The sequence below is a fragment of the Lontra canadensis genome, unplaced genomic scaffold (assembly GCF_010015895.1).
Source record: "Lontra canadensis isolate GAN:19392208 unplaced genomic scaffold, GSC_riverotter_1.0 scaffold20, whole genome shotgun sequence".
Taxonomy (NCBI): Eukaryota; Metazoa; Chordata; class Mammalia; order Carnivora; family Mustelidae; genus Lontra; species Lontra canadensis.
This window is the reverse complement of record NW_022631014.1, coordinates 24,642,832-24,662,067: the sequence shown is the minus strand read 5'-3', so window position 1 is coordinate 24,662,067 and position 19,236 is coordinate 24,642,832. Positions and strand designations below refer to the sequence as shown.

The window sequence follows — 19,236 nt, the reverse complement described above, 5'->3', positions numbered from 1 at the left end:
GAACAGGTAAATCTATAGATACATAAAGCACACTAGAGGTTGCTTGTAGTGGGGAACATGGGGATGATAGGAAAGTGATAGCTAAACCGTAGAACTACAGAGAGAAACTGGAAAATCCATAATAATGACAGAATGATTAATTTCTCTGTGAGTTTCTTTATTGTTGGGTGTGGTGGGTTCCTCTTCATCCTTCATAGAGCCTGGCACATGAGTGGGCATTTTGCTAATTTATTCATCAAATGTTGATGGGCATTGGTGACTCAACAGTGAATGAGATAGACCCAGGACTGCCCTCACAGAGCACCAGATGGCTGCAGTCACTTGGGAAGTCACTTGGGAAGTTCTTGGACTGAGAACCTGTGGAAACATGTTAAGTCAGAATAGATCTCCAATGCACAGGGTGTGCACTATGCACACCCTACATTTAACAGAAAGAAAACCACTTTAATTATGTATGTAATGCTGGCAAAATACAATGAATTATCTTTATTATTTTTAGAAATGCTGCAGTATACTTCCTATCTTCTGTTTTCACATTACTTGAAATATAGACATATTCACAATTACTTGAAAAATGTTTAAAAACAAGAGCTGCAATGTAATCAGTAGAGGAACAAAGCCAGTGAAGACTTTCCCAAGTTTGATTAGAGCTGTACTTGGCCAAGACGTATGTACTTATGAGTGTGTGTCTGGTATATATGGTATATATATTTTTTCTTTTTTTTTTTACTTCATTGCTTTTCATTTATTTTTCCAGCTTTATTTTGACATTATTGACATACAACATATATAAGTTTAAAGCTTACAATGTGGGTAGTACTTCTGAGAATCCTCAGCAGGCTGAGATTTACACACGGATTTCATCACACTTCCGTGGACAGTTTCTGCAGCTGATCAGTACTGTGCCACTTACCAGCTGTGTGATCTCAGGTGCTGACATTCAATAATTCTGGAGGTTCACCAAAATCCAACTGAGATGCCCTCACTGGCAGTTTTAGATTCTCAATGAGGAAACCGTATACTCCTGTAAGACCTCTGGCATCTCCCTCCCAGAGGTATCTGCAACATTGACATTCAGGACTTTAGATGTCTTCGTTGGCCAGGATTCTCAGAAGACAATATGGAAGATCTTCAGTGGCTAAAAGGAAGAGAATGATCATCAATGGCAAAAGGCAGCTGCAGGAGCACCCCGCAGAGCCAGCTTCATGCTCAGGAGAGAACGCTATGCTTTGTCTTCAAGGTTTTAGCAGTAAGCCATATAAAACTTTTCTTCCAACTTCTTATTCTCCCAAAGAGAGCTGCTTAAAGGAGACTGAAAACATGCTAAGCATTAAAGAATTATGGCAGAATGTGGCTGATTATTCAATGAATGAAGAGAACCAAGAGTGATACCAGTCCACTCTGTTAGGTGACACCAGCAGCAGGGACGCTCAGAAAGAAGGGCTTTTCCAGCATTTTTGTCAAGTGGTTCAGAAAGAAGGTGATCAAGAGAGGCCTTCAGATAGTGTTATTATTTCTATCAAGAAAGAATGCAGGGAATACACAGCAGTCATAGGTCATCAGTGGCAGGATCTCAGCCTTGTGATGGATATGACTCACCTCTCTGCCAAGCTGAGTCTTACATGAGCACTCCAGGAAGTTAAATATGATTGGTGCCCCATTAGCATCCTTTTTTTTTTTTATTTGACCTTCCTTATTGTGATATTTGCTTTGTCAAGGTGATCTGGAACCATCCCACAATGTCTCCGAGGTATGCCCATATATGTAGAAACACACTGAATGATAAATAACAAAATAAGTAAAATTCCCAATTATTATCCCACACCTGATGCCATTTTGATCTCCTCATGTAATAATTTTCTTCATATTTTGGTGTATTCTCCATTTTTAAATATTTTTTAAAAGTTTGTTTTTTTAATCATGTTCAATTAGTCAAAATAGAGTACATCATTAGTTTTTGATGGACTGCATTCTTATTGAACAGTCTAATGATAGACCTATGCTTCTTGGGTCTATCAAAATACATCTTATATACCCTTGGAAGAAGCCTTGGCGCTAGTGGCTAAAGAATACAGATTTCTCTCTAAATGGGAGCAGCAGGAATGGCTGAATTTCTTTGTGGCCTGGAGATCTGGTGGACAACATCTAGGCTTGGGAGTGCCTTAACAGTTATTCCATCCCTTCCAGCATCCAGGATCTTCTCTTTCTGTTGATTGAGAGAAAGCATTTGTACAGAAATGAATTGAACCTGCTCTTTGACTACCTGAAGACCAGGAAAGGGCAACTAGAAGGCTTGGAGACACTGGAGTCTTTGTCTAGCAGTGATCATGCCTCATGTCAAGGCAGGAATACCCCCACTGTGGGCAAGCCACCTCCACTTCTTCCAACCCCTGGAAAGTGGTTCTTCTCAGGCCTTCATCCCCAACCACTTCCTGCCAAATCCCTACTGTTAGGGGACAGACCAGGAAGGGCTCTCCTTCCACAACAGGACTGATCAACCCCAAAGTCTGATTCTACCTCTCTTGCTTCCAACAGCCCCCTCCAAGAGACCTCTTCCTTTGGAATGCCCCCATCCCAAGCATGCCAAGCATCCACTACTTGGGGAGAAACTGAGCCTTTTAGCACCACTGTCAGTTCTTCAGTCAGTGCTGCACAGGCAGACAGCTCACCCCATGTCTTTGCTGAACTAAGGAAAGCTCCACTGAGCCTGGAAAACAAGGTGGCTGGCTGCTGCCCAGATGGCGGTTTCACCCACAAGGATCAAGGCTACTGTCTGACCGGCCACACTAATGTCCAGGCAGTGGGTACCAACTGCTTCCCTTCTGTCTGATACATGGTCCTGTGGAAATGTTTTTTATGCCTGGAGTCTCTTTGCGCCAAACTAGAGATTTGTGGAAGGTCATTGTTGTAGATACTGGATCTTGAAGTTGTTTGATTTTATGCATATAAAAATATAATAAAAATTTCTAGCTTTTACATTACTAGTTGCCACTTTAAAGACTTTTATTTTGAAATAACTTTAGATTTACAGAATATTCCCAGAGATAGAAAAAGGAGTTCCCTTTGTGCAGCTTCCCTTAATGTTAAGATCTTATACAACCATAGAACTTTTATTAGGAAATTAGTACAATAATATTAACTATAATTTATAGGCTTAATTTGTATTTTACCAGATTTTCTGCTAATGTCATTTTTCTGTTTAAGGAGCTATTCTGAGTACCATATTGCATTTAGACTCCTTTCAACTGTATTATATTCCAATGTTTTTATTACAAAACTGCTTAAATATATAGAAAAGTGGAATGATGAGTACAATGAACATCCATATATTCTGCATCAGCAATTGTTAACATTCTGCCATTTCTTAAATTGTACCATATATTTGTGTAAATAAAATTTTTTTCTCAACCATGAAAGTAAGTTGCAGAGCTCATGACATCCCACCTTTAAATACTTTAGCCTTTACCATTAATCTTCTAAGAATAGGAACATTCTCCTATATAATTATGATCTGTTATCACAACTTAAAAATTAATAATTATGCAATATCTAATATTTGGTTCCCTGACTTGAATTTTCCCATCTGTCCCAAAAAAAACCTTTTATAACTTTTTTTAAAACCAGGATTTAATTAAAGTTTGTGCATTGCATTAAAAAAAATAATCTCCTTATTTTTTTTAAGTATGCTCTACACCCAGCATGGTGCTTGAACTCACAAGCCCAAAATTAATAGTCACATGCTCTATCACCTGAGCCAACTAGGCCCCCACATTTGGTTTTTATGTGTGCTTAGTTTCTTCTAATCTAGAACAGTCCTCCTACCTCTTTCTTCCCCCTGGTGATACTGATTTTGGATCCAAGCCACTTGAAGAATATCCTATATTCTGGATTTGTCTGATTGTTTCTTCATGTCACTTAACTGTTCTATTTCCTGTATATTCTGTATCCTGGAGGTTTGGTCTAGAGGCTGATTAGATTCAAGTCCTAGGGCGCCCGGGTGGCTCAGTGGGTTAAAGCCTCTGCCTTCGGCTCAGGTCATGGTCCCAGGGTCCTGGGATTGAGGCCCGCATCGGGCTCTCTACTCAGCAGGGAGCCTGCTTCCTCCCCTCTCTCTCTCTCTGCCTGCCTCTCTGCCTACTTGTGATCTCTCTCTCTGTCAAATAAATAAATAAAATCTTTAAAAAAAAAAAAAGATTCAAGTCCTACATTTTGGCAAAGATATTTCATAGGTGGTGCTAATTCCTATTGCATTATACCACAAGGCATGAAACAGTTGTTCTGCTGGGAATGTTGCTATGCCTGGTCCTTTGGGTGTGGTGGTGACTGCCATGAAATAGGTAGGCTTTTCGCTTAAGGCATACTACTTTGGCATCAAGTAGATATCCTATCCCCCAACAATTTTTTCCTAATTGTTTCAGTGTCCATTGATGTTTCTTGACTGATTAAATTATTATATTGGACCCTCCTTTCTTTTAGTTAAAGTATAACATCTTAAGTGTTCAGTTTACTGAGTTTTAAAAATGGTACAGACCCAGATAACCAGCAACCAAAACAAAGTATAGATATTTCCACCACGTCAGAACATCTCAGGCCCTCCCTTATCTCTCCTCAGCCCTTTCTGACTTCCATCACCTTAGCTTTTTCTGTTCTTATAGTTGATGTAAATGAATCATGTAGACTTACTGTGGCGATCATTTCACAGTGTATACAAATACTGAATCATCATGTTGTATACCTGAAATGAATATAATGTTGTATTTCAATTATACCTCAACAAAAAATAAACTAAAAATAATTTTTATAGACATACAAAAAAAAATAAAATGTACAATGTGATGACCTGATACACATATCTATTGTGAAATGACTATAAGTTTGGTATATTTTGATTTCCACTTTGACATGTGAATTCAGTTGTCTATAGGCTTAGTCCTGACTCTGTCTCTGATTTAATATCTGTGACTTTGCTAGAGTGATTTAATCACTCCTGGATGCTGAAGGCTGTATTAACTTCAAATACCTTTCATATCAAGTTGGCATCCCTTCAAAAAAAGAAAATGGAAGAAAGCGCTTTAGATGAAAACAAGTTAATTATTTTTTATTATGCCTAGTCCAATGTTTAAATGTGACCATGAAAATGAATCCTTGCCAATCAAGTCTTTCTTTAGGGAGTCTGCCAAGTATTTATACAATGATTTATGTCCACATTGGATTTTGGGTCTTTCTGCCCCTCCTCCTATTGATGGGAAGACTCCCAGCATAATCTGTTGAGGGGCAAGTGAGCATTTGCCATGTCTGTTCCATCTGACCCCACCTCTCTGTCCTTGGCTATCTGAACATTGAGTAAAGTGTCTGACTCAAGTCCAACTATGCACCAGTCAATGAACAAGTGGCCTGATTTGATAGCATCAGTACAGCCAATCACATTCCTCTTTAGGAAATGTGGAGTTAGCCACATTTTACATTTTATCTGGGAAGTATGCCCAGGAGGCACTAGACAGGAACCTGGAGAAATGAGAGAGGAGCGGAGGGAGTCAATGCCGTCTGTCATCAAGTCAGTGATTACTGTGAGTACCTGGAGCATAGTTCTGCTGGGAAACCTGGGGGGATAGGGCAGAACATTGTGATGGCTGACTTTATGTGTTAATTTGGCTAGGCCACCATATCCAGATATTTAATCAAGCATTATTTAGGATGTTTCTGCCAAGGTATTTTTTTTTTTTTTGGATGAGATTAACATTTATATCAGCAGACTTTGAGTAAAGAAGATATACTCACCATAATGTTGAGGGCCTGAATAGAAAGAGACTAACCTCCCCCAAGCAAAAAAGAATCCTGCCAGCAGTCTGCCTTTGGATCTGGTGTGTAACATCAACTTTTCTCTGGGTCTCCAGCCAGCTAGCCAACCCTACAAATTTTGGACTTGCCAGTCTACACAACCATGTGACCCAATTCCTTAAAACCTGTCTCTGTCTCTGTCTCTCTGTCTTTATGTGTGTCAGCACACATGTACACACACACACACACACACACACATCTCATTAGTTCTGCTTCTCTGGAGAATTGTATTACAAACATACACCTCAGAACAGTCCTGGTCAATCATTGGGCATTAATTTCCTAGCACTTACAGCCTGCTGAACACATGGACAGTGTGGCCAGGAATGACCTTCGGCAAAGATTTTCAGGTTCTGCAAGAGAGAAATCTGGCCTATGAGCTTGGAAAGCTGCCCACAGAGTCTGGATGGGGCACTGACAGTTCCACTACAAGCTTATGCCTTGAGTGGAGATCTTCTAACAAGACACTCCTTCATTGCCTCATAGGAAGGCATGTTACAATTCTATGGCATGACTCTTGAACATTGAGCAAGACACCCAGCTTCTCTTCTTCACAGCTTTCCCATCCCACTTCTAAAATAGAGAGAACAGCAGCTCACAGAGAAAGCAATGATATAATACATGCAAAACTAATGCACAGTATTTAGTACATGCAGCACAGTCCATAAATGATATCTGCTATTATCAGCTATTAGAACTTTTAACTCTTCTTTCAGAGTGTGGTCCCCAAAGTAGATGTTGGAAGACTGAGTACTCATTGCTCTCCATTTTTCCTCATTCCTCCCAGTGACATTGAAACACAGACACAAGGCAAGATTGGACATAGCACAAACACAACCACCGAGGAGCCCTGCCCTTACATTTGGGCAGCTCTTCTGTCAGTTAAAAGGATTCCCATCAAATTCAGTCCTTTCCAACTGCCTTCAGCCTTGTGGTTTTTATGACCAATAAACAGGTCATATACTCTTTGTTAAAAATAGATGACTAGGTAAAAGGAAAAAGAAACAGACTCAGGCAGTGATGTGCCCAGCATTTGCATCAGGGTTAAATGAGCTTCAAGCCTGAAAGCTTTTGTGCCTGCATCGATATGAGACTGCCACACAGGAGAGCGTTCAGTTTCCTCCCCAGGCACAGGAGGAGGTATCCATGTTTACCTGCTGGATAGTGTAAAAATCTCTGTACCCACAATATAGTAAATGATTGGAGTATAGCACTAGCATTTCAGAAGGTGAATCGCGGGAACTTAAAGATGTTTTAAAGCTGCCTTTTGGTTACAGGTATAGTGAAAAGAAGGGCCATATGCACCCCAGTGTTCATCAATGTCCACAATAGCCAAACTGTGGGAAGAGATGAGTTGCCCTTCAACAGATGAATGGATAAAGAAGATGTGGTTCATATATACAATGGAATATTACTCAGCCATCAGAAAAGATGACTACCCAACTTTTTCATCAACATGGATGGGACTGGAGGAGATTACGCTAAGTGAAATAAGTGAAGCAGAGAAAGTCAATTTACATATGGTTTCACTTATTTGTGGAACATAAGGAATAGTATGGAGAAGATTGGAAGAAGGAAGGGAAAAATGAAGGGGGAGAAATCAGAGTGGGAGATGAACCATGAGAGGCTATGGACTCGGAAACAAACAGGATTTTAGAGGGAAAGGGGTGAGGGGATGGGTTAGCCCAGGGATGGGTATCAAGGAGGGCACATATTGCCTGGAGCACTGGGCGTTATACGCAAACAATGAATCATGGAACACTACATCAAAAACTAATGATGTACTATATGGTAACTAACATAAAATAATTAAAAAATAATAAATAAAAGCTTTAGGAAATTGTATTTTTCTTTTATACTCAGGAGTTAATATTGTATAATCAATAAACAGTATTGGACAATATAAAAAAAAAAAGCTGCCTTCTGAAAAAGAGAAAACTTCACTTATTGTTCCAGGAAATTAGGAGCCATCATTTCATTCATAACCCCCTCTGTCCCCACACACACCCACCGATCAGTTTTCAGCTGTGGGTTATTTCGTAGCTATACTATGTGTCCCTTTTAGAACTAACCTGGTTTGTCCTCAGCTGTGAGCATGCCAGGATCTACACGGTGAGGCTAACTGAGCACTAATACCCTTGGCTCTGGATGGATATTTGCAGACAGGTATAAAGGAGGCTAACTTGAGGGAATTCCCCTTTCTTTTCCTGAGACAACATAGGGTTTGTTCAAATGGAGGGCAGATAAAGCTCTCAGTACTACTAACAGCATACGTCATTAGACCCAAAGGCAACTTGTAATAGCTGGTTATCAAATGAGAACTGCAAAAAAATTAAAACTCAAGTACACAAACTTACTTGGAAAGCTACAACTAAAGTTTGTGTTTTGTTTTTTAAATTTTGAAGGGGAAATAAATTTCAAGATATTATGGACTTTTAGAAATTTCCACTTGGGACTTCAATGCGGATAAAGAGAATTTGGCTGAAAATTAATGCTCCTGATGGAAACATTTATCTTATCTTACATATTCTAGATAACTTGGTTTATAGCACACTTTGTGTTCAGCAGGTGATAATTTAAGTAGTAACCACATAAATTATCCACCCCACTGAGAATGCTCAGTTTTGACAGTGCTCAGAGTTGCTGCTCACACCATTCTGAATTTCATAAATGCCTCCAAATATATTGGAAAACATCATGACTTTTCATCTATAGAAAAATCAAAATGCCAGGCAAGCACTTCATGACTTCTCTGAATTACAGATTGCCTTCTGATGTCAACCATGTGTGCAATGAAGTCCCACTCTCTATAGTATAATTACTAAAAACCAGTCAACTTGTTTTGTGTTAGAGAATTTAAGCCAAATGTTGAAAACTGTTTTCAATAGTTTTGAAACTGTGTATTGGCTGCACTTGTATGATCTGATACTTCCCTATACAGTTCTCTAAGAAAATGAGGAGAAGGTGCGCCTGGGTGGCTCAGTGGGTTACGCCGCTGCTTTCGGCTCAGGTCATGGTCTCAGGGTCCTGGAATCGAGTCCCGCATCGGGCTCTCTGCTCAGCAGGGAGCCTGCTTCCCTCTCTCTCTCTGCCTGCCTCTCTGCCTACTTGTGATCTCTGTCTGTCAAAAATATGAATAAAATCTTTAAAAAAAAAAAAGAAAGAAAATGAGGAGAAAAAAGATTGGTAAGTCATTTAATCACACCAAAGGCCCTCTGGGTGGGTAGTAGTATTTCTATTTTTTTTTTAAGATTTTATTTATTTATTTGACAGAAAGAGAGAGATCACAAGTAGACAGAGAGGCAGGCAGAAAGAGAGGGGGAAACAGGCTCCCCACAGAGCAGAGAGAGCTCAATGTGGCTGGATCCCAGGACTTGAGATCATGACCTGAGCTGAAGGCAGAGGCTTAACCCACTGAGCCACCCAGGTGTCCCAGTAGTATTTCTATTTTGTGATGAGAAAGTAGTTTCAGAGAGGCTAAATATCTTGCCTAAAATTAATCAGCAATTAACTAACAAAGGCAGGATTCAAACCCAGATTTTTAAAAAATTTTTATTTACTTATTTTTTTCCAAAGACCTTGATTTTTCCACTCCATACTTGTGCTGTGCTCTCTGTAGTCCAAATCCAACTATGAGCACTTCTGCTCTTTGAAGCAAAGATGTAGGTTGTGACTACTTGGGAGATGTTACTGTGGTCTAACGCTGAGCAAACGACAAATCTTGCAATGGACAAATCCATAACTTAACTCGGTTAATAAAAAGTACTGTCAGAAGAAGGAAACGCAGGTTAAGTAGACATTATAACAGAGATGAAAGTCCTCCATGTTGTAAATCTTGTTTCCAAGTGTCTTTTGAAGTAATTTCTGTGGATCTCTGGGAAGGCTTCATGTTTTGAGGCTGGATGTATCCAAAGAGAACCTACCTGTGGCTTCCTTTAGTTAGGAAGAAGAAAGCCTACTGACTGGTAGGGAGGATCCAGTAGTCACAGTAGATGCTGTCAACTGCTGGTTTGGCATCCACACACACACTTCTTGTGTTCCCAAATAACCCTTAATGTTCATACATACTGGATTTCAGAGGACACTAACCCCCATGGGTGGGTTTGATTGGTGTAATCAGAGAACTATTTTTGTAAGTAATTGGATTTGGCAAAGTTGGATGACACAAAGAATATGAGAAATAGGTGTTAAGGTTTTTTTTTAATTGAAATACAGTTGATAAACAACACTGTATTAGTTTCAGTTGCACAATGTAATGAATTGACAATTATATACTTTACAAATTGCTTATTATCTGTCACATATAAAGTTATTGCCATATTATTGACTGTATTCCCAAGAAATATTCCCTATTTCATCCTTGTGACTTATTTATTTTAATACTGGAAGTTTGTACTTCTTAATACCTACCACCTATGCTACCCATAGTTCCCACTGACAACCCCTAATTTGTTCTCTGTACTATGACTCTATTTCCACTTTTCTTTTTGTTTTTTACATTGCACATATAAGTGAAATCATATGGTATTTGTCTTTCTCCATCTGATTTACTTCACTTACCATAATACTCTCTAGGTCCATCCATTTTGTCACAAATGACACGATCTCATTCTTTTTTATGGCTGAGTAATATTCCATAATCCTCTTTATCTATTCTTCTATAAATATACACTTAGGTTGTTTCTTTATCTTGGCTATTGAAAATAATGTTGCAATACACATGGTGTTGCATATATCTTTTTGAATTAGTGTTTTCATTTTCTTTGGGTAAATACCCAGAAATGGAATTTCTATTTTCAATTTTCCGAGGAATCTTCATGCTGTTTTTCCATACTGTCTGCACCAATTTACATTCCCATCAATAGTATAGGAGTGTTCCCTTTTCCTTTTTTCCCCCCTAAATTTGTATTTAAATTCTAGTTAACATATAGTGTAATATTGGTTTCAAGAGTAGAATTTAGTGATTCATCACTTACATATAATACCAGTGTTCATCATAACAAGCACCCTCCTTAATATCCATCACCCATTTAGCCCATCCCCCATATCCCTCCCTCCATCAAACCTCAATTTGTTCTCTATCATTAAGAGTCTCTTGTGGTTTGGGGTGCCTGGGTGGTTCAGTCAGTTAAGCATCTGCCTTCAGCTCAGGTCATGATCCCAGGGTCCTGGGATAAAGCTCCACATCAGGCTCCTTGCTTCTCCCTCTGCCTGCTACTCCCCTTGCTTGTGTGCTCTCTCTCTCTCACTGTGAAATAAATAAATAAAATCTTTTTTTTTTAAGTCTCTTATGGTTTGCTTCCCTCTGTCTTTTCTCCCCCCTTCCCTTCTGTCCATCTGTTTTGTATCTTAAATTCCACATATAAGTAAAATCCTTTGGTATTTGTCTTTCTCTGACTTATTTTGTTTAGCATAATACATTCTAGCTCCATCCATATCTTTCCAAATGGCAAGATTTCATTCCTTTTGATGGCTGAGTACTATTCCATGCGTATATATACCACCTCTTTATCCATTCATCAGTCAATGGATGTTTGGGCTTTTTCCATAATTTGGCTGCATTGGACACGGTTGTTATAAACATTGGGGTGCATGTGCCCCTTCAAATCACTGTTTGTATCCTTTGGATAAATACATAGTAGTCTGGCAGAATTCCCCTGGGATACCATCTGGCCCTGGACTTTTGTTTGTTGGGAGATTTTTGATTACTGATTCAACTTCTTTGCTGGCTATTGGTTTGTTCAAATTTTCTATTTCTATTTCTTTCTGTTTCAGATTTGGTAGTTATATAGTTATATATAGTTATATATTTCTAGGAATTTGTCTATTTCTTCCAGATTGCCCAGTTTTTCATTTTTCATTTTCCTTTTATAATTGTTTATGTTTCTATGGTGTTGGTTATTATTTCTCTTCTTTCATTTGTGTTTTTATTTATTTGGGCCCTTTCTATTTTCTTTTTAAAGTTTGGCTAGGAATATATCAATTTTATTATTTCAAAGAAGGAGTTCTTAGTGTCACTGATCTGTTCTCCTGGGTTTTTGGGTTTTGTTCTCTTTCTATATAGTTTATTTCTGCTCTCATCTTTATTATTTCCCTTCTTCTGCTGGCTTTAGGCTTTATTAGCTGTTCCTTTTCTAGGTCCTTTAGGTGTAAAGTTAGACTGTGTAATTAAGACTTCTGTTTCTTGAGAAAGGCCTATACTGCCATATACTTCCTTCTTAGGACCATCTTTGCTGCATCCCTAGGGCTCTGGACTGTTGTGTTTTCATTTTTATTTGCTTCCATGTATTTTTTAATTTCTTCTTTAATTTCCTGGTCTACCTATTAATTTTTTAGTAGGCTATTCTTTAACCTCCATGTATTTGTGGTCTTTCCACATTTTTTGTGGTTGACTTCAAGTTTCATAGCGTTGTGGTCTGAAAATATGCATGGTATGATCTCCATCCTTTTGTACTTGTTGAGACCTGATTTGTATGTGATCTATTCTACAGAGTGTTCCATGTGCACTTGAAAAGAATATGTGTTCTGCTGCTTTAGGGTGAAATGTTCTGAATATATCTGTTAAGTCCAACTGGTCCAATGTATCATTCAAAGCCATTGTTTCCTTGTTAATTTTCTGTTTAGATGATCTGTCCATTGCTGTAAGTGGGGTGTTAAAATCCCCTTCTATTATTGTACTATTATCAATGAGTTTCTTTATGTTTGTTATTAATTTATTTACATATTTGGGAGCTCCCAAGTTGAGGGCATACATAAATATGTATCTGTTAGATCTTCTTGTTGGACGGACCCATTAATTATGATATAGTACCCTTTTTCCTCTCTCATTACTGTCTTCATTTTAAAATATAGACATAAGTATGGCTACTCTGGTTTTCTTTTGAAGTCCATTAGCATGACAGATGGTTCTCCATCTCTTTACTTTCAATTTGCAGGTGTTTTTAGATCTAAAATGAGTCTCTTATAAACACAAATAAATGGGTATTTTTTTTAATCCATTCTGATACACTGTGTCTTTTGATTGGAACAAGTAGTCCATTTACATTCAGAGTTATTATTGATATATAAGAATTTAATGCCATTGTAAAATTACATTGATTATGGAGATTTTCTCTGTTCCTTTCCTTTTTTTTTTTTTTTAAGATTTTATTTATTTATTTGACAGAGAGAGATCACAAGTAGATGGAGAGGCAGGCAGAGAGAGAGAGAGAGAGGGAAGCAGGCTCCCTGCTGAGCAGAGAGCCCGATGCGGGACTCGATCCCAGGACCCTGAGATCATGACCTGAGCCAAAGGCAGCGGCTTAACCCACTGAGCCACCCAGGTTCCCCTCTCTGTTCCTTTCTAATCTTTGTTGCTTTTTGTTTTTCCTTCCCACTCAAAGAGTCCCCTCTAATATTTCTTGCAGGGCTGGCTTAGGGGTCATGAACTCCTTTAGTTTTTGTTTTTCTAGGAAACTCTTTATCTATCCTTCTATTTAGAGACTTGCTAGATAAGATATCCTTGGCTACATAATTTTCCTCTTCAGCACCTTGAATATATCATGCTACTCACTTCTGGCCTGTCAGGATTCTGTGAAAAGATCTGTTGAGAACCTGATTTGTCTTCCTTTGTAGGTTATGGATTTCTTTTCTTAGAATCTTAAGGATTCTTTCCTTATCTCCATAGTTTAAAATTTTAGTAAAATATGTCTTGGTGTTGCCCAGCTTTTGTTGAATTTGATGGGAGTTTTCTATGCCTCCTGGATTTCAATGTCTGTTTCCTTCCCCAGATTAGGGAAGTTTTCAACTATAATTTTTTTCAAATAAACCTTCTGCCCCTTTTCCCTCTCTTCTTCTTTTGGGACTCCTGTGATATGAGTGTTTTATGCTTTAAGGAGTTGCTGAGTTCCCTAAATCTACATTCATGCTCAAATACTTTTCTTTCCCTCTTCTCTTCAGCTTCTTTATTTTCCATGATTTTATCTTCTTTATCACTTATTTCTCTCCTTTGTACATCCTCACTGTTATAACATCTGTTCAGTTTTGCATCTTGGTTATAGCCTTGTGTATTTCAGCCTGACTAGGTTTTTTTTTTTTTAAGATTTTATTTATTTATTTGACAGAGATCACAAGTAGGCAGAGAAGTAGGCAGAGAGTGAGGAGGAAGTAGGCTCTATCCCAGGAACTGAGCTGAAGGCAGAGGCTTTAACCCACTGAGCCACCCAGGCACCCCAGCCTGACTAGTTTTTAGTTCTTATCTCTGCAGTAAGGAATTCTCTAGCGTCTGCTATGCTTTTCTCAAGTCCGGCTAGTATTCTTATGATAGTTGCTTTAAATTCTCATTCAAGCATATTACTTATTTCTGTTTTGATTAGATCCCTGGCTGTGACCTCTTCATCTTCTTTCTTGTGGGGTAAATTCCTCTGTCTTGGCATTTTGTCTGGGTCACTGTTTTGTTTTTCTTGGTGTGTTAGGAAAGCCTATTAAATTTCCTGCTCTTGAGAGTAATGGCTATATTGAAGAAGAGGTCCTATACTGTTCAGGGCCTAACATTTCAGGAAATGTTTCAGAGTATGCACTCTGCTATTGTATTTTGGTTTTCAATCTGCAGGTGTCTTTAGTCTAAAATTGGTCTCAGGTAGATTTCAGATAAATAGGTCTTGTTTTTTCATGCATTCTCTCACCTTATGTGTTTTGATTGAAGTGTTTAGTCCTTCCACTCAAAGTAATTATTGATAGATATGCATATATTGCCATTTTATTACTTATTTTGTGGTTGTTTAGAAAGACTTTCTTTGAGTCTTTCTTGTGTTTCTCTATTTCATGTTTTGTTGATTTTCTTTAGTGATATATTTGGATTTCTTTCTCTTTATTCTTTACATATTTATTAATGGTTTTTGATATATGTTACCATTTGGTTTGTATATAACATCTTCTGCATATAACAGTCTATATTAAGTTCGTGGTCATTTATATTTGAACCCATTCTTTTCTCTCCTCCCCATGTTAAGTATATGTTATTATATTTTATATCCTTGTGGGTTCCACGATTAATTTTTTTACAGAAATATTTATTTTTATTGCTTTTGTGTCTCCTACCTCTATACTGTCACCTTCGGTCTCTCCTTTCCACTCAGAGTCCCTTTTAATATTTCTTGCAGGACTGGCTTAGGGGTCATGAACTCCTTTAGTTTTTGTTTGTCTGGGAAACTCTTTTTCTCTCCTTCTATTACAAATGGTAGCCTTGCTAGATAAAGTATTCTTGGCTACAGACTTGTCCCCTTCACCTTGAATATATCATGCTACTCTTTTCTGGCTTGCAAAGTTTCTGTTGAAAAATCTGCTGACCTTATGTGTTCCCCTTGTAAGTTACTAACTTCTTTTATCTTGCTGCTTTTAAGATTTTTTTTCTTTATCACTATATTTTGCATATATATATATATATATATATATTTTGCATATATATCTTGGTGTAGGCCTGCTTTTGTTGATTTTGTTGGGGTTTTTCTGTGTCTTCTGGATCTGGCTATCTGTTTCTTTCCCCAGATTAGGGAAATTTTTGTTATTATTTCTTCAAATAATTTTTTTACCCCCTTTTCTTTCTCTTCTTCAGTATCCCCTATAATACGTTATTATCTTTGACGGAGACTGTTCTCATTTTGCAAATTCTTTGCTCTTTTTTTGTTCAGCTTGAATACTTTCCATTACTCAGTTTTCTAGGTCAATAATTCATTCCCCTGCTTCTTCCATTCTGCTATTCATTTCATTAAGCTTATTTATCTCTACAATGTTATTTTTTATCTCTGTGTTAAGGGTCTCACTCATGTCTTCCATTCTTTTTTCAAGTTCAGTGAGGATTGCTCTAAGTTCTCTATTAAGCATGTTACTTAGATGTCTGGCTGTGGTTTTGTCCTGTTCTTTAATTTGGGATAAATTTTTGTCTCCTCATTTTTTCTGTCTCTCTGTGTCTGTTTCTCTGTGTTAAGAAAGTCACCTGTATCTTCTGCTCTTGAAAGTAGTGACTTTATGAAGAAGAGTTCCTAGACTGCCCTGTTCCCTATTCACCAGAACTTCAGGAGAGTGCCCTATGTGTGCTGCTTATACCCTACTGTTGGGTCTGAGTCACTTTTCCTTTTAGTGCAGTCATCTGTACTCTGTCTGTTGTGGGCTCTGTTGGCTCTCTGTGTTGTTAGTAGGACCCAGGCAGGCCAGCTCTGAAGGGGTGTGCCACCAGAGAACTTGGAAGTGAGGCCATGGTGTTAGTAAAATTTGTGCTGGGCTACACAAATGTGATATTCCTCCAAGCACTTTGCTGGTTGGAGGCTGTGTGTCAGGGCTGTCGGGGGCACAAGGCTGGGCCAGGCTGGACCTGGTGTATGATGGTAGCTGGGGTGTGCTGCTGGGTGCGGTATGGTGACTAGGCACTGAGTCACAAGTGGGCCTAGCATGGTGGTTCTGCATGGTGAATAGCAGCTGTGCATCCAGTGGCTTGTAAGGGCCATCTGTGGCTTTAACCAAATTTGCCTTCAATCCAGGCTGAGGTCAGCAGGCTTGGAGTGAACTAGTCCTCAGGAAAACTTGTGGGTGTGGTGCACTACTAGTCGGTTAGGTAGCAAGTGTCTATGCAGTCCGACCTCTTATAGCTGGCCCTGTTTATGCTGGAAAGCAAAGGAGGAAAATGGCACCTGCCACTTCCCTCGTTTCTAGAGAAGTACCCAACATGCTGCAAAATCAGTATAAACAGATCTGTCTCCTATTTGCCCATGGCTTTGTGTAAACTGCCATTTTTATGTTGCTTCTCCATGAAGGCTATTTCTCTCTAAAGGTGGTGGGCAGAGCTATCACTCACCCTCCCTCCTCACCCAGTGCTGAGTCAGCAGACTTTTAAAGCTCCAGGCTCTAAGTACCAGTGGTTGTATAAACTCATGGAATTCAGACCCTCCAGTTTTTAAAGCCAAGTGTTATTGGGATTAATCTTCCCTGCATGAATTCCCCAGTGCAAGGGCCCATTTCTCTGCCCTCTCTAGATGCACAGCTCCCTCTCTGCTGTGGGCAGCCTCCCTCTGCATTTCTGACATTCCTAACCTTTCAGATGCAGCTTCTTCTCTATGTTTAGTTGTGGAGGTTATTCTGCCAGTCTTCAAATTGCTCTCCATTTTGTTGACTTGAAAATGGACAATATCCAGTTGAAAAAGTGGGATGGGGTGAGCTCAGTGTCCTCCTACTCTGCTACTCTGCCATCTTCCCAAGCTCCTCCAAATTTCCCTCTTAAAAACTTCTTTTGTTGCATCCCAACGATTTTGAACTGCTGTGTTTCCATTTTTATTTGTCTTCAGGTTCCTTTTAATTTCCTCTTTGTGTTTCTTTTTTTTTTCCTAGTTTTTTTTTTTCCTTGTATTTAATTGTTAGTTTCATATCATGTAGGGGGGAAAAAAAGGATGGATATGATTTCAGTTTTCTTAAATTTACTGAGACTTGTTTTGTGCCCCAACATGTGATCTATTCTGGAGAATGTTCTCTGTGCACTTGAAAAAAATGTGTATTCTGTTGTTTTTGGATGGAATGTTCTGTATATAGCTGTTAAGCCCATCTGCTCTAATGTGTTGTTCAAAACCACACTTTCCTTATTGATTTTCTGTCTGGATGATTTATCCATTGAAGTAAGTGGGGCATTAAAGTCTCCTACTATTATATTACTATCAATTTCTCACTTTAGTTCTGTTAATATTTGCTTTATACAGTTAGATGCTTCAGTGTTGGGTGCGTAGATATTTATAATTGATATATTCTCTCATTGGATTGATTCTTTGATCATTATATAATGTCCTTATTTGTCTCTTGTTACAGTCTTTGTTTGGTAGTCTATTTTGTTTGATATAAGTATTGTTATCCTGGGGTGTCTGGGTGGCTCAGATGGGTAAGCATCTGCTTTCAGCTCTGGTCATGCTCTCCAGGTCCTGAGATCAAGCCTCACATCAGGCTCCCAGCTCAGCAGGGAGTCTGCTTCTCCCTCTCCCTCTTTCTCTCTCTCTCAAATGAATAAATAAAACATTTTTTTCTTTTTTAAAAATTTTATTTATTTGACAGAGAGATACATCACAGATAGGCAGAGAGGCAGATAGAGAGAAAGGGAGAAGCAGGCTCCCCACTGAGCAGAGAGACCGATGCGGGACTTGATCCCAGGACCCTGAGATCATGACCTGAGCTGAAGGCAGAGGCCCAATCCACTGAGCCACTCAGGTGCCCAATAAAACATTTTTTTTTAAAAATACCACTATCCCAGCCTTTTATTGTTTCTATTTACATTACATTAAATATCTTTTTCCATCCCTTCACCTTTAGTCTGTATATATCTGTAGGTCTGAAATGAATTGCTTGTAGGCAGCATATAGATAGATCTTGTGTATCTTGATTAGAGCACTGAGTCTATTTACAAAGTAAATATTGACAGATATGTGTTTAGTGCTATTCTGTTCATTATTTTCTGGTTGTTTTTGTATTATTGTATTATTGTTTCTTTCTTCTCTTCCTATATTTTCCTTGTGATTTGATAACTTTTGTTAGTATTATGCTTAGATCCTTTTTTTTTTTTTTAATTTTCTGTGTATCTATTATAGGTTTTTGGTTTGTGGTTACCATGAAGCTTATATTATATAACATCCTATGTATTTAGCAGTCTATATTAAGTTGATGGTTGCTTAAGTTCAAACATATTCTAAAAGTACTACATTTTTACTCCTTTACACATTTTATGTATATGATATCATATTTTACCTTTATTTTGCATATCCCTTAACTAGCTTTTGTAGATATGATTGATTTTACTAGTTTTGTCTTTTACTTTGCATACTAGCTTTATAAGTTATCTACTACCTTTAAAATATATTTGCTTTGGCCAGTGAAATTTTTTCCTTTTATAATTGTGTTACTTCTATTTATGGCTTTTTCTTTTCTGCTTAAAGTAATTCCTCTAGAGGCACCTGGGTGGCTCGGTGGGTTAAGCCTCTGCCTTCAGCTCAGGTCATGATCTTGAGGTCCTAGGATTGAGTCCCACATCAGGTCTCTGTTCAGCGGGGAGCCTGCTTCCCCCTCCTGCTACCTCTCTCTCTGCCTGCCTCTATGCCTACTTGTGATCTCTGTCAAATAAATAAATAAATAATTTTTTTTTTAAAGTAATTCCTCTAATATTTCTTGTAAGGCCAGTTTAGTGGTGATGAACTCCTTTAATGTGCTTGTCTGGGAAGCACTTTAACTCTCCTTCAATTCTGATAATAACCTTGCTAGGTAGAGTGTTTTAGATTGTAGGTTTTTTTTCTTCTTTTTAGCACTTTGAATGTGTCATGCCACTTTCTTCTGACCTGCAAACTTTCTGCTGAAAAATTAGCTGATAGCCTTGGGGGGATTTACCTTGTATGTAAC

General features: G+C 38.4%; 1 pseudogene; it reads left to right on the top strand.

Annotated features, from left to right (window-relative positions):
* The first annotated feature begins 1,086 nt into the window (after nucleotides 1-1,086).
* Nucleotides 1,087-2,690, top strand: LOC116869634 (annotated as a pseudogene).
* Nucleotides 2,691-19,236: the final 16,546 nt, after the last annotated feature.